The sequence below is a fragment of the Lolium perenne genome, chromosome 5 (genome assembly GCF_019359855.2).
Source record: "Lolium perenne isolate Kyuss_39 chromosome 5, Kyuss_2.0, whole genome shotgun sequence".
Taxonomy (NCBI): domain Eukaryota; kingdom Viridiplantae; phylum Streptophyta; class Magnoliopsida; order Poales; family Poaceae; genus Lolium; species Lolium perenne.
Window position 1 is genome coordinate 68,140,252 of NC_067248.2, and position 13,385 is coordinate 68,153,636.

At 44.7% G+C, this 13,385-nt stretch overlaps 2 long non-coding RNA genes across 3 annotated transcripts; both read left to right on the forward strand.

The window, feature by feature from the left end:
- Positions 1-1,313: 1,313 nt before the first annotated feature.
- Positions 1,314-5,297, forward strand: LOC127319614 (uncharacterized). 2 transcript variants are annotated; one of them, XR_007862585.2, is made up of 4 exons: positions 1,317-1,909; positions 1,981-2,416; positions 3,661-3,722; positions 4,691-5,250. It is a non-coding gene; the product is annotated as an uncharacterized lncRNA (long non-coding RNA). The 2 variants fall into 2 exon arrangements; XR_011744838.1 differs by having other exon boundaries at positions 1,314-2,416; positions 4,691-5,297.
- A 1,497-nt stretch (positions 5,298-6,794) lies between these two features.
- On the forward strand, positions 6,795-8,260 carry LOC139831268 (uncharacterized). The gene is made up of 5 exons (XR_011745957.1): positions 6,795-6,879; positions 7,288-7,398; positions 7,529-7,597; positions 7,724-7,804; positions 7,909-8,260. It is a non-coding gene; the product is annotated as an uncharacterized lncRNA (long non-coding RNA).
- Positions 8,261-13,385: the final 5,125 nt, after the last annotated feature.

Here is a 13,385-nt window from a genome sequence, read left to right on the forward strand (position 1 = left end):
TTCTGGCCACCAACGATAGATCGAGAGAGAGAGAGAGCGAGAGAGAGATTGAAATCCCCAAGAATTAGAGGACCCCCTTGCACAAGTGTTGGCCATCTATATATAATATGAATCCCAATAATGTTCATACATGATAGGGCATATGTGTGAAGCAATGTTATTTCGAGAACTTGTAAAGATTCAAATTTATCAGTGCTAATGGAAACTAGTGCACATTAGAGGGACCCCTTTGCACACGTGTTGGCCATCTATGTATAGTTTGAATCCCAATAATGTTCATACATGATAGGCTATATGTGAATCAATTTTTTCTTCCAAGAACTTGTCAAGATTCAAATTTATCGGTGCTAATGGAAACTAGTGCGCACTAGACGAGCCCCTTGCGCAAGTGCTGGCCATTACATATAGTTTAAATCTCAAGAATGTTCATACATGATAGTCCATATGTGCAAAGGAATTTTTTCCCCCGTGAACTTGTCAAAATTCAAGTTTATCGGTGCAAATGGAAACTAGTCCAAAAAAATTACAAAGAGGTCCAAAAGAACTAGAGAACAACTAATAGGACCTGCAACTTTACAAAAAGGACCCCAAAACATATAGAAGAAAATCAATCGAGTCCTTCTGGACCGCACATCAGATCTCTGCTCCGCATCCTTTCCAGCAACTCCGTCGCCGGGGACGCACCACTTGGGACGGTGTCGCCGGTAGTCGCCAGGACGAAGGAGAAGAAGGACCTCAGCAACGGCATATTGGCTCTGAGAAGGGCCGCTGAAAGGCCAAGATGTTCACGGGCAAGACGGATGACGCCGTCGTATGTGTAACATCCCAAAATTTTCCAAATTGTGGAATTTTAAAAAAAATAGATTGCTTGATTGATTTTTCTTGTTGAATTTTCACAAGGAAATAAAACTTTTTGAAGTATTTTCCAAAATATAGTTTTCACAACCTTTTGATTTAAAAATATTCCAAACCAAACCTATTCCTATTTTAAGGTTTTGCAGTCATATATGTTTTTATTTTATTTTTAGGAGAAAAGCCGCAAACCTTATGAACGTTGGATATTGATGCCCATGTAGCCATATAGGCTAAAGAGCATAAAATTATTTTGTATTTTCAATATTGACAATAAATAGGTTCCTTATGTCCCAAAACATTATATTGATTTTTTTTCAAGTTTTTAAAATTTCGTTTTCCTTCATTTGGAGCCCTTAAATCAAAAGTTGAAAACTAAATCAGATAAAAAAAAATGAGCCGGCCATCCCACCCAATCTCCATTCTTTCTATATAATTTTCACTCCTTTCTTTATTTTGGCCGCACCTGCCCATGGCCCAACTAGGCCATCTACCTGGTCGTCATCCTCGTGCGTTCATGTACAGAGTAGAGTACGTACGTTACAGCCATGGCTGATGTTACCTTCCACTTTATTTCCCTGTCAATTGTGTGAGCGTTTCCTCTCGATTTCAATACGAAATTTACTCCAAATTAAATGGACGTCTCATTCAGGGAATTTATTTCCCCCACAAGTGTCACAATCTCTCAAATCGACCGCGTGAACCGAACGCCACCCGTCGGCATACACCTCCCGATCTCACTCCTCAGACCATATCCATGCGAACTAAGAGGAGCATCATGTGTCTCTCATTCATCTCCATCTTTTTCGTACTCAAACTATTCCAAGAGAGCCTATGTACAACTCATACCATCCATGCCAAGATCAGCCCCAAATATGAGTTCCTCGCCGGATCATGTCACCCTCGGCGATCACCACGTCAATTCCTTCCACCAGATGACACTTCTTGACGTCGCCTACATAGAGGACATGGTGATGCATCTTATAGTCGCTGGTGCCGCGTCGCCGCTGTTCCGCCGGCCACGGTGACGATGTCACCGTTTTCATCGGATAGCAAGGTACTCAAGCCTGGTTATTTCGTTTTTCCTTTCTCTAGACTATGTGCATACTCCTTTCTCTCGACTTCCAGCCAGAGGTTCTTCCACGACGACGACCAAGTTGATTTCCGTACCGTCCGTACCCCATCGCCGCTGACTTTCGCCAGTCATCTGAAGCTTACCTGAGCGCATAAAGGAAGAAGTATACCCTGCCAAGCCGAGAGGAGTATGAACTCTGAAACCGCGCCCTGCATGTCACGAACGTCGCCAAAGAGCTAACCAATCGCCGCGCCCTTGTCCGTGCGAGTCTGCGACTAGCTGATTCTAGTACAGTATGTATTCCCGTATGTTTTTTTTTTTTTTTTTTGCACATAAAAAGGGGTCAGAAGACCCCTGTGGAGCTTCTATTCAGAAACACGTGGCAGGTACATATTACAGGAAAGACCCTTGACATCTCTTGCCCTATAAAACCTAGAATTTGAGGAAAGGTCCTTCCAATTTACAGTATGTATTCCCGTATGTGAACAGGTGCTATTTCTATCTTCCATCCTTTTTCCTCTCTCTAACAACCAAATGATCTGTAATGCACATCCTAGATTATCTGAGTCAAACCTTGCCTTGTCACCTATTTTATTTTTCCATCACAACTTGTTGGTTCCGATCGATCAGTTAGCTTAGAGTGTACTAGCTCACGGCGAAACTTTAAAATTCTATATCATATGATCTATAGCTCGGTTTTAGATGATTTTTCTTATGTTGGATTCGCAATTAAATTTCCTATCCAGTGATGCTAATGTTTCCAATTATAAAATTTTCGAAATCTGAAGCTAAAATTTAATATTTGACCATATTCTAGTCATATCTAGAGATCCATAAACCAGATTCAATTGATTCCTTTTGCGTTGGATTCATATTTGAATTATCTATCCAGTAGCACGGCTGTCAAAAATAGTTAAACTCATTTTCCAGTATTCAAATTCAAATAGGAGGATTTGAGTATTTTCATCTTAGAATTAATTCTATAAATCCTATGCACATGATTTCCTTTTTATAAAATGTGATACTTATGGTCATATCCATATGTATAAACCATTTAGATATTTCCATCATATTCCAAGACTCATTTCTCTTCAAATCATTTTGACCTAGATCACACTATCTAAATTTCCAATTGAGTCATTTGGGTAAGTTGTGATATATTTTATCTATAGGTTTTCCGGTGTGCTACTTGTGTGTGGAGATACTCTACACCATATCAAAAGTCTTTAGCCTTGATATCTATTAGGATCTTTGAAGTACATTCTCAATACCATTCATGCCTATCCAAATTCATTCTCATTCACTCCTATTGACTTAGTTGAACTAATCAAATAATATATGAGTTAATTGAGTAATTCCTTATATCTTTAGTTCATACCCAATCCTATGTATAACTTATACTATTTTGTAAGTGTTCTCAGACTCTATTTAATAGAATTGTGGTTGCAACATTTGAGACTTATGTGATTCTATTCGCATGGGTAATTCCACATATCAGTGTAGCATATAAATATTTCCAAATATCTTGATATATTTCTGTCTAAGTATCTGATCCTTTCAATCTATCAAACCATATCTTGCAAGTCATGCCTCATGCCGTACCTTTATTCCCTTGAACCATAAGAAAAGATGAAGACCAAATAAAATGATCAAAAGAATCTTTCTGATTGTTGTCTTGTTTGATTATGTTGCTATGAATAGTGTGTTTATGTTGTGCTATTTTTATATTATAGTTCGTATGGAGAGCGACATCTTTTGTTGAAAGAAAAGAGAACACTCTTCAACTACCAAAAAGGCAAGTGACACACCCTCACAAAGGTCCTACAATTTATTCATGCACCGTAGTGATTTTTGTAGTAAGTCTAGGGATATGCTTTGCTTTTGTAATCCCAGTAGATAGCTACTTCCACCTGACCATATTTTTGTCGCCATTGAATTTAGTTGATGCTTAGCTATGCTATGAAAATATTTTAGTAGTGGTTATGGAAAAACAACTAAATTCAATGAACTACCTGGGTGGAATGTGGCTTTGCTTGGTTTATGTTGAGTGGTTGCAACGGGGTCATGTCTATGAACCGCCGTGTGCATCGCACTTGTGGACGGCCGCCCAGGAACAAAGAGATATTAGACAACCTTGCTCATTAGCTTACCGTGCAGCCACATGCTATATGGGCTCTGGCTTGACGGAGTATGTTGTGTGAACCTGGGCCCTACGCGACATGATGATGTAGGGGAATGTAGGTTGGAGCGGGTCCGTAGAGGATGGTCTGGGTGATCACTTCGGAAAAGTCTTGTCCTAGTCGACATCTGTCCATTTGAGCAAAATGTGCATCATGGAAGAAGAACAGACTAGGTCATGTGGGTAAATTGTACAACCTCTGCAGAATGTTAAATCTAAGTACTTAGCCGTGTCCCCGGTTACGGACAATTTGAGCGAACTGACAAGGATCCTGTTCGAAAGTCTCCTCATCCCAACTTCTTAAATTAAAATTTGATGGGTGAATAAGGGTAGGAGGAATTCACTGGTTTTCATCAGTGGTATTCCAGGTTCATTGATTTCTATCATTGGAACCACCTAATTAGAAGGGAAGAAAATGATTTGACAATTGATAGGAGAAAACTGGCTTTATGCAAATCATACCTGAGCTCTACCAGCCAAATGTACACTTAAGTGCTAGGTTGCCATTTGAGTCCACCATAGTGTCATCTTGCCATTACATTCAAAGTATTGACCATTCGTGGCTGTAACTTTTCATGTTGCAGATGTTTTGAAAGACGAGTGAGTTACGATGATTAGGGTTACGAGTCTATCCTCGACATGCTCGCCTGTGGCACATGAAGATGAAGGACTCCATGCTGTCTAAGTTTGTTCGTTGTAAAACTCTGATGATAGCTAGCCTTGTGCTATGCAATTTTGTAAATATTTATGTAAATTCTGGATCTTACGATGTAATAAAGACCTTTGTTTTGTGATATTATATCTTGTACTGTGTGTGCTAGCGATTGATCCAGGGACTAGCACATATACGCACAGAGATCGGCACCCTACCGGGTGAGGTCGCTACAGTATGCCCAGAGCTTGTGAACGTTAGCAACTTGACTTCCCCATTGGCCAGATCTGAAGCACTGACCAAAGCAAGCCTCACCGTTAGCGCCATCACCTTGATGGCACCAGATCGGGGTTTGGCCGGCAAGATCCGCTAGATCTGATCCGCCAGATTCACCATAGTCTAGATTTGAAGCCGATGACGAGATCCCTGACTCCATTGCGCCATTCTGCTCATGGGAAACACTGGATCTAAGCTTACAACAACACTAACTCCCTCGGATCCAAATTAGCTGACTCAACTTTGCTTATCTAAATATGGGTGTATCCACACATGTTTTTACTCTAGATACATACACGTCTAAGGATAGTTGAATCAATTAATTTAGTTCGGAGGGTGTGCGATATACAGAGAGAAGTCGGCCTCGTCTCCGGCCGGCGAGGCCGCCGGAGAGAAGGGGGAGAGGAGCCGGGGGAGTGGGAGAGACTCGAGAGAGAAAGAGAAGAGGAAGAAATGAGAGCTCCCTGGGGAAGAACATTATTTTGTCGTTCTGCTCGTAGCTTGAAACTAAAAATTTCGGCCGCGCGCCAAATCATCCCGCCGCATCCATTCGAAAATCCCGTGACCAGTTTTACCCTTTTAACCCTGGTCCGGAAGCTACAACCCACCGACTATGGAGGGCTCTTTCGGTAACAATGAAATATCTTGCCTAGATCCCGAACCCTCCCCACAGGCCCACACCCACCCACCAACCATTCGCCCCATTAGCTCAAAAATACTCTCACACGCCAAAGCTCTGACTCTCTACAGTACTAGATCTGCTTCGCCGCCGGCATACTCCTCCATAGTGTAGCCTTGATCGTGTTGGCTGTCCACCCACCTGATCCGCTCCCCCGCCGCCCTCGCCACCGAAGGATCTGCTTCACCGCCGACCTCGCCACCGACGGATCTGCTTCACCGCCGACCTCGCCACTGACGGATCTGCTTCACCGCCGACCTCGCCACCGATGGATCTGCTTCACCGCCGACCTCATCCACAGCGTAGCAATCAACGCCTTTCCTGTCGACGCACCGGATCCTCTCCAACGGAACCGGGTCTACTTCACCGCGGCCGCACCCTCCACATAAGCCAATCTATTCCACCGACTACCTCGGCGCAGCGGCTGTATCAACTTCACCGAATCCCTTGCCAGCCAACCAGATCTGCTTCACTAACGCGTACTTCTATTGAAACAGGGTCGACTCATCGTCTCCCGCGTTCGCCGCCACTGGAATGCAAGTTGCCGCCCCCGTCCACCCCGCCGCAGCTTGGTTAGTACGCTGGCCCGTTAGATCGCGTTGTTTCTTTAGCCATGTTTTGTGTAGTTATTTGCAGATCTCATATGCCATTAACTTTCTTGATGTGTTACTTCGCATGAAGTTCGTTTAAATATTGTACAATACAAAAGCATTATCCGGTCGCTACCATCCTGTTCATTCTACTGACACCTGTGTGCATCCACATATTTATAGCCTTATACCCATTCATTTGCTGCCAAGCTTGTTTTGTCTTGCATGCTATTCCTTTTATAGTCATGCTATGGGCATTTCCAATCTGGTTGTTCTTATACCACGTCATTAGCTCACCGCTAGCCGCTAGCTGTTTTCCCGTGCCTGCTATTCTCACACTGCTTTTATAATCATGCTATGTGCATTTCCAATCTGCTTGCTCTTATACCTCGTATTTAGCTTATAGCTATTTTTTCCATGAATGCTCCTGTCGCACAGCTTGTATAGTTATTGCTGCGTGCATGTCTTGTCTTTGTATTATCGTTCACTAACTTGTCAATGTTATTTTTCCTAGGGATTGATCATGCGAACCACTTATTAGAAGATCCAACATTAACAGCGGGGACGCTAGGGAAGGTTGGAATCTGAGTTCTTGATTGGTAACTCTGGCAGTTTACTTTCGTTATTATATATAACCTATATGCATTGTTCCTTATGCAAGAGATTAACACTTGGAACCCTGCCATAGCAATGCCATCCATGCTTTACTATGTTTCTGCCTATTTGATATGCTTGTCTTGGAGCAACTGCGAAGGTGATTTTAACCTGACATTTGGTCATTCTTAATGCCAGTTTAGTTTATGTGGAAAACCTTGGCATTACCCTAATCTAAATCTGAATGTCTGAAATTCGTATCTCATGCAAAGCAACATCTAGTTGGTTTTAATCTGATATCTGGTAAATATTGGCTTATTCATTTGGCAGCTCAAGTTTTTTTTATTTGAAACCAGCTGATTTGGTCTTAAATGTGATATCTAAACACAGATTAAGGACAATGGAGCAGGAGGATTAGCATTTCACTTGATGGTTGAACCTAAAATGACAGGCATGTCGACCACGACTAGTGCATGCAAGAGAAGGACCTGCAGCGAGCCAGTATGTGCTTAGTACATGCATCTTATCTTATCTTGTGCTTATTTCTGCTACATGCTGTTATCTGATCTCTACATTGCGTAATACATTTTTGAATAGTTAATTGTTGTAACTATGTTTGCAATATTACCAGAATGCAGTTTTAGTGAAGCAGTCATCATTAGAAGATACTCGCCAAAGCGACCCTGTGCAACATTATGATGTAAGTCTGCTTAGTACAAGTTCCATACATTGTCTTATTTATGCAACTTGTTATTATCTTATATCTACATTGCATAATAAATGTTTGAATCGTTCATTGTTGTAACTATGTTTGCAATATTACTAGAATGCAGTTGTAATGAAGAAGTCCTTAGTAGAAGATAGAGCGCAAAAAAGGTTCTGGGGTGAGCCTATGTAACGATATAATGTAAGTCTGTGCTTAGTACTTGTGACTATCTCATATCGACAATGCTTAATACATGTTTGCACAGTTCATCGTTTAACTCTTTTTGCATTATTATCAAAATGCAGTTGTGATGAAGCAATCTTCATCAGAAGAGAGGCCCACAAAAAGTTCTGATCTTTCTTATGATGCATCCTCTCATAGCCGTCAACCTAGACCATTCTTTTCATCAAACAGTAAATATCTCAAGGCTGTACTTTATAAAAGACATGGTATTGCTGCTTTAAGATCTGTAGCTGATATGTTGACCAAGAGTACACAAGATTCAATCAAGGCGATTGCCAAATGTCAACGTGTTATTGATGATGCTAATAGAAGTCTTCAATGATTCTATGTAATTTTTTTATTTGGGCACATTAATTGCCTTGTAATTTTCCTGTTATTTTATTTGTGTATGTAATTGTGTGTATCATTGATATCAGATTGTAGGCTCATGAAATTTAATGCAATTTGACTAGTCAAACAACCAGGGCCTTACAACAGATTGGGCCGGCCTATTTACAGTAGTGTGGGACCCACTTTCATTTTGGGCCGGCTCACTTACTTATTGGGCCGCCCCGTTAACACGATAGTGGGCCCACCTGCTTATTGGGCCGGCTCACTATCTTGTTGGGCCGGCCCACTTGCTATATGGTGGACCCCACATACAAAATGGGCCGACCCTTTAACAGGCAAGTAGGACCCACCTGTGTTTTTGGCCCGGCCCACTTTCTTGTTGGGCCAGCCCACTGGCTATGTGGTGGACCCCACATATTAAATGGGCCGGCCCTTTAACAGGAAAGTGGGACCCACCTGTGTTTTTGGCCCGGCCTACTATCTTGCTGGGCCGGCCCACTGGCTATGTGGTGGACCCCACATACTAAATGGGCCGGCCCTTTAACAGGAAAGTGGGACCCACCCCTGTTTTTGGCCCGGCCCACTTGCTATATGGTGGACCCCACATACTAAATGAGCCGGCCCTTTAACAGGAAAGTGGGACCCACCCATGTTTTTGGCCCGGCCCACTTTTTAGTTGGGCCAGCCCATTTGATCTATTGTGGACCCCACGTACTAAATGGGTCGGCCCAGTAGCAGGAAAGTGGGACCCACAGGCTAATTGGGCCGGCCCAATAACTTCTTGGGCCGACCCACTTGCTTTAAGGTGGACCCCACTTGTAAAATGAGCCGGCCCGATAACAGGAAAGTGGGTCCCACATGTCTTGTGGGCTGGCCTTTTTGCCCGTTGACTAGTCAAACGAGTGCATTCGGCCCGGCCCACATGCTAAGTGGGCCGGCCCATTAATGTTTTGACCAGTCAACCTTAGAGGTTAGGCCCGGCCCACGTAACTAATGGTCTAGCCCAGCTATATAGTTGACCGGTCAAACTAAGTTAGCTGGCCCGGCCCGCAAACTTAATGGGCCGGCCCGCTTAAGATTTGGCAGGCCTCGTGTGGGCCTACCATCTACCACGGGATTTCAGCCGGTTAACGCCGTTAACTGACAGTTAACGGCGTCTGCCACGTGGCAGTTTGCATGACGTCAGCAGTCAACGGGCTCCCGGAAACACTTCTGCAACGGTCCGATTTTCCGTGGCGGAAGGGCGTCCAAGCGCGACGGACCAAAAAAAACGTGGTAGGACTTTGCCTGACGCAGTTTCGACAACAGTACCCATATCGTCGGGTTAGGCCCATAGGCGACGAAAAATACCCCTTAGCGGACGATTTTGGGACGTTGCCTATCAGAACTTTTCTTATAGTGAAATAACTTCGAGCACTCACACACCGGCAACAGTGCTAGGAAATAGCTTAGTAGTCGGAGGATGTGAATACCTTTTACCTTACCTCCCCGGCAACGGCGCCAGAAAATAGCTTGATGTCTACGCACGCTTCTATTCCTGTAGATAGTGTTGGGCCTCCAAGAGCAGAGGTTTGTAGAACAGCAGCAAGTTCCCCTTAAGTGAATCACCCAAGGTTTATCGAACTCAAGGAGGTAGAGGTCAAAGATATCCCTCTCAAGCAACCCTGCAGTTACGATACAAGAAGTCTCTTGTGTCCCCAACACACCTAATACACTTGTCAGATGTATAGGTGCACTAGTTCGGCAAAGATATAGTAAAATGCAAGTAATATGAATGATTGTAAGTAGTAACTGCAATCTGAAATAAAGATGGCACAAAGCGAACATGTAACAGAACTTGTTGGAAACGGTGTTTCAATGCTTAGAAATAAGGCCTAGGGATCATACTTTCACTAGTGGACACTCTCAACAATGATCACATAATTAAATAAAGCTACTTTTAAACACTCTCTTGTTGGATAACAAACACCATTCATTGTGTAGGGCTATAAAAGCACACCTCAAGCCGGAGTAAACAAGCTCCACAACATCCGGAGTTCATATTAAAGTAGCCTGTAGAGTGCATAATAGATCGTTGCAATTTAGACCGAGTACTAACATAGCATACACACTGTAAACAATAGCTATGAAAGGGGGAATAGATCGCATCAATACTATCATAGTAATAGTTAACTTCATAATCTACAAGAGATTACAATCATAACCTACGCCAAGTACTACATGATGCACACACTGTCAACATTACATCATGGAGGAGGAATAGACTACTTTAATAGTGATACAAAGCTCATGATCACATAAAGATCACACCATGGGAGAGAGAGATGAACCACATAGCTACCGGTAGAGCCCTCAGCCTCGGGGGAGAACTACTCCCTCCTCATCATGGGAGACAGCAATGGCGATGAAGATGGCGGTGGTGTCGATGGAGATGACTCCGGGGCAATTCCCCGTCCCGGCGGCGTGCCGGAATAGAGACTTCTGTCCCCCGAAACTTGTCTTCGCGATGGCTGCGGCTACGGAACTCTTCGTGGAATATCGTCGACTGATTTAGGGTTTTCGCGTCTGGGAGCATATATAGGCGAAGGAGCGATGTCGGTGGAGTCCTGAGGTGGGCTCCCCACCAGGTGGCGCGGCCAGGGAGGGGCCCGCGCCCCCCTATGGTGTGGGCTCCTCGTGGCCCCTCTCCGTCTCTCCTTTGGTGTTCTGGAATACTCCGTGGAAAATAAGGCCTTGGGCTTTTGTTTCGTCCAATTCCGAGAATATTTCCTGTGTAGAATTTCCGAAACCAAAAACAACAGAAAACAGCAACTGGCGCTTCGGCATCTTGTTAATAGGTTAGTTCCAGAAAATGCATAAAAATGATATAAAGTGTGAACAAAACATGTAGGTATTTTCATAAAACTAGCATGGAACATCAGAAATTATAGATATGTTTGAGATGTATCAAGCGACAAAATGCAATGTTTGTAGCTCTACTTGAAGGATTCAGCACGGGCTTGGTTGAGAGGTTTGCCAAAGGGGTCCATCAAATCATGGGAGGATCTAGTTGATGCTTTCGTCAAAAATTTCCAGGCAACGTACAAAAGGCCTGTTGAAATCGAGGAGTTACGTCATTGCCAGCAAAAGCCAAAAGAGTCGATGCGCACATACTGTTGACTGCCAAAACCCACCGGCGGGCAGCGACTGTCAACACGGTAGAGCCGGGAAGAGCCTAGAGCTGCGGCTGGCTGAGACCCCTCCGAGCGACGGCCCGCAAAGCTCTTCTGGTCACACGTCCGATGCGAAGTGCAAGGGCGTGCCACCTGACCTATACCTGGTCAGGAAGGTGATGGAGATGCCTCGCTTAATTTCCTGCATGGCATACACGTAAACATTAAATACGAGCCTCGATCGGCTCTCAGGTTATCCTGTGAATCGGCTCAAGGAGCCGATCCACCCATGATTCGTACGGGGTGCACGAATATATGGTGGTCCTGCTTGATCAAGATAAAGCTAATGAGATCTACGACGATTTAGGGTTTTCACCGCATAATCGGATCATCCTACTCCAGGTTGGGCCTCGCGGCCACGCACGGTGATCGTAAGCCGATCCTAAACAAGGCCTAAAAACCAACATGAAGTTGATCCCCGGAACATCCTGTTTAGGACTTGCGAACGACACCCTACGTGCCGCTGGATCCTCCACCCCTTCGTAAGGCCTAACTATTGCAGATATTAAACTAATCCTTGCAGAGCAAGGAGCAATCGTAACGGATCAGATCTACTAAATAATGATCAAGCGGGGTGCCGCCCCCACACCTGAGATGGGTGTGAGGGCGGCTAGACATGCAAGGGTTGCACTACGCTAGCATGTTACGCGAAGAACTATGCTAACCCTAACACATCTATGATAACTACGTTGCTCGCCATCAACAAGGCTTCAGTACGAGCAACGCATGAACAACGTGGAGCTTGTGCTGCCTAGATCGCATGCTTACCGGATAGAAACCCTCGAGACGAAGGAGTTGGCGATGCACCGAGATTGGTTTGTTTGGTTGAACGTGAGTTGTTCTTTATTCCATAAACCCTAGATACATATTTATAGTCCAGCGGACTTTCTAACGTGGGAATAATCCCCACCGTGTACGATACCAACTCTAACTTCTGATCTAAGATACAATCTACCATAATTAAAGATACACGGGCAATCGAGCCCAAACTCCTCGTGCAAGGCCGCTTCAGAGATCTTCTACGTGTAATCTTCCAAGCCCATCTCTCTTACGGCCCACCTCCTGATTTGGCCAAAATCTGGTGATAACACATGCCCCCCTGGTTTTGGCAATGATAATTCCAAAACCACTCTGTTTTTCCTCTGAAGGGTCATGTCGTGGCAGAGCAGAGCCGTTGCAGTATCCGCTATCATTATGCCCTGCCTTCTCAGCTTCTCTGCAAAATTCGATAACTCTGGCATCACCTCCTCGGAAACTGCAAGGGCATTAATTCCCACCAGGCTTCTCATTATTTAACCGTGCCGACTGATTAACTCTCTTTATCCCCTTCCTCTGTTCCAGCCGTCGGCACCCAAAAACTCTCTTCTCCCTCAGCCATGTCGTCTTCTTCCTCGTCTTCCGTCTCTCTCCAATCCTCTTCCTCAAGCGAGTTGGTCCCAGAGCACGACAAGATGGAGGCGTACAACCGCCGGGCTCCCAAACATTGGGACAAGCAGGAGTGGGACTTCGACTTCGTGCCGGAGGGTGAGGACCTCGTCTGGTCAGATGGGGCCATGCCCCTAACAGACGGGGAAGATGACCTACGGTACCTGGTTGACGGAGCACTGGAGAGCGGCGACGACGACCCTCCCTTTCGGGGTAAATTCACATCTGTCACCAAAAGAGAAGAAGAGGATGTCGAAGACGAAGACATCTCCTCCGACATGAAGAAGGGACAGGAGGACGACACCTCCTCCGACGAACCGCCGGCGAAACGCATCCGGGGCTGGGCTTGGTCAGACGAGGACGATGATGATGACGAGGAAGAAGCCTCCGCTGAAGGTTACAGTAGCAGCACCGAGGGATTCGTCGACAGCAGCAATGAAGGCAGCTACCTCAGCGACGGCGAAGACGGCAACAGTCCTTAGAATAGGGACCTACAAGCATAAGATTAGCAGTAGCAATCTGTCCCCTTTGCTGAACAATCGGCTCCTCTTTATAAGAAATCTCATTATTAA